Genomic DNA, 2,765 nt, shown 5'->3' with positions numbered 1-2,765 from the left:
ATTGTTTATTAAAAAAAAAAAAAGAAGCAATTGTATGTTTTCTCCCCCTGCTGTACCAAAAATGTCTGAAACTGTGACTTCAAAACTGAGGTACAATTACACTAATGTTTTCATTAATATTATGTATATAATTAAGTATTATGTCTAAAAATAGCCTGTAGCTACAATAGCTACAATTTTACTAATTTAAAAAGGCCCTTATGTCTTGGGTGATAGAAAAGAATGTGGATTTACAGTTCATATATCAGCCACATCTTTTTTTATGATTTGTCTCACTTCAGGTTGGGTTATGGCACTGTTTAGGTTCAGTTCTGGCTAAAAAGATGTGGACCAGTTTTGGGCCTGCGAACACAAACTAATCTGGGCCACACTTTAGCTGGTGATATGGGCCAGATCTGCGCCAAAGGAAATTTGCTGACTGGTGTTGACCAAATACCATGCGCTAGGCTATAATTTTAATTCCTTTTCGTTTATTTGTGTAGATCGGCTTTTTGTAAATAATAATAAATAAAAAAAATAAAATAAACACAGCGCACCTTATAGACGCACGCACCAAGTAATTCTAATAATTTCCCCCTTATTATTTCCCTCCTCTCGACGCTTCACACTCCAGTCCAGCGGGTGGCGCTAAAACGTTTGTTTGCCAAACACCATTAAACCTCAGAAGAAGACGATTAGCTTCACCGTGCTCTCTGTTTTGTCGGGATGCTACGCGGTTAGAATTGTTTCTGTAAATAGAAAAATACCGTTTTTGAATCAGGTCAGTAAATACCTGTAATATTCTCATCCTCACAGTCGTGACTTCATTTATTTGTGCAGATCGGCTTTTTTTTTAAAGATGGGGGAAAAAAACAGCGCACCAGACACACGAGTAATTTTCCCCGTATTATTTTCCTCCTCTCGACGCTTCACACTCCAGTCCAGCGGGTGGCGCTAAAACGTTTGTTTGCCAAACACCATTAAACCTCAGAGGAAGACGATTAGCTTCACCGTGCTCTCTGTTTTGTCGGGATGCTACGCGGTTAGAATTGTTTCTGTAAATAGAAAAATACCGTTTTTGAATCAGGTCAGTAAATACCTGTAATATTCTCATCCTCACAGTCGTGACTTAGTTTTGAGGCAAGCAGGAATATCTGGAGGAGTAACAGCTGAACTGAGATCTGCTGCTGTGAAGATGCTGTTTGTTAAAGAGGAGAGTGAGGAGAACACGAGTGAACCAGAAACCTGGAGAGTAAACCATGAGGAACCAGAAACCTGGAGAATAAAACTCGAGGAACCAGAAACCTGGAGAATTAAACACGAGGAACCAGAACCCTGGAGAGTAAACCACGAGGAACTAGAAACCTGGAGAATAAAACACGAGGAACTAGAACCCTGGAGAATTAAACACGAGGAACCAGAAACCCGGAGAATAAAACACAAGGAACTAGAACCCTGGAGAATTAAACACGAGGAACCAGAAACCTGGAGAATAAAACACGAGGAACTAGAACCCTGGAGAGTAAACCACGAGGAACCAGAAACCTGGAGAGTAAACCACGAGGAACTAGAAACCTGGAGAATAAAACACGAGGAACTAGAACCCTGGAGAATTAAACACGAGGAACCAGAAACCTGGAGAATAAAACACGAGGAACCAGAACCCCGGAGAATAAAACACGAGGAACCAGAACCCTGCAGAATAAACCACGAGGAACCAGAACCCTGGAGAATAAAACAGGAGGAACAAGGAGGTTGGTGTTCATTCTTCATAGGGCTGCTCGATTATGGCAAAAATCATAATCACAATTATTTTGGTCAATATTGTAATCATGCTTATTTAACACGAGTATGAGTGGGCCGTATGTCCAAAACTTTATATGAGTGATTTATTTAAAGATAGTGATTCAAATATATATCGGGGCTGCAGACTAACATTTGAGAGCAGTGGCACCAGCGCCACTAAGTTCTACAGATGGTGGCGCCATGAGCAGATTTGGTAGCACTGGGGGTGGTGCGCGGGAGTATTAGAATATATATCATTTAATCATAAAATTACTATTGTTTTGCATTAATAAGTGCAGTTACTAATACTATTACATGCCCATTTCTTGTTTATTTTTCTTTTGTTTATTGTTTATACAGATTTGACAGTAAAGAACTAAGGTTGAGTTAAGATGCATACAAAATTTACTTTTATTAACAACAGTAATAGGTGCAAAATCTAATTTTTATATAGAAAAATTACATATTCCACTCGTATTAAATATTTATGTGAAATGCTTTAAAGTCATTGAAAAGTGCTTGAATTTCTCTCTCAAAAGCAGGGATCAACGCTAAGGATTTTTTCTTACAATTTTTATTTGCCCTGTCAACATTTTCACTGGCCCTGCCACAACAAATAAAATAGTTGCTGTTATCATTGTTTTTGATCTGTTATCTTGTATTCTAATAAATAAGCTTATATGACACCAATATTTTAGATACCAATTAAATTTTACAATTCTCCATTTCAATTTCGATACCACAGCAAAAATCACTAGCCAAAAATAAACATAAACATTACGTTTAAACATTATTAAAGACAAGTGACAGCCAGTAAATAACAAATGAACAAATTACAAGTAATATATATACTTATAACACATAATATATAGCCTATAACACAAAAATAGAAATGAAATGATGCTTTAGGTTTTTATGTTTGTAGATGTTCAGGTACAGAAATTGAAAAATCACACATAAAATAACATTTGCATATTCTTCACTCTGTGTTGCACCTTGAT

General features: G+C 37.0%; 1 protein-coding gene across 1 annotated transcript in view; it reads left to right on the top strand.

Moving 5' to 3' along the window:
* Positions 1-1,357: 1,357 nt before the first annotated feature.
* LOC107701866 (gastrula zinc finger protein XlCGF57.1-like) overlaps positions 1,358-2,765 on the top strand; it is a 40,706-nt gene continuing 39,298 nt past the window's right edge. Inside the window, exons 1-2 of the mRNA XM_016504004.1 lie at positions 1,358-1,483; positions 1,694-1,733. The gene's annotated coding sequence lies outside the window, so the exon portion shown is untranslated. The remainder of the gene's footprint in view (positions 1,484-1,693; positions 1,734-2,765) is intronic.

Source organism: Sinocyclocheilus anshuiensis, unplaced genomic scaffold (genome assembly GCF_001515605.1).
Source record: "Sinocyclocheilus anshuiensis isolate Anshui unplaced genomic scaffold, SAMN03320099.WGS_v1.1 scaffold430, whole genome shotgun sequence".
Classification (NCBI taxonomy): domain Eukaryota; kingdom Metazoa; phylum Chordata; class Actinopteri; order Cypriniformes; family Cyprinidae; genus Sinocyclocheilus; species Sinocyclocheilus anshuiensis.
Note: the sequence above shows the minus strand (reverse complement) of the source record. Positions and strands in the feature narration are given on the sequence as shown.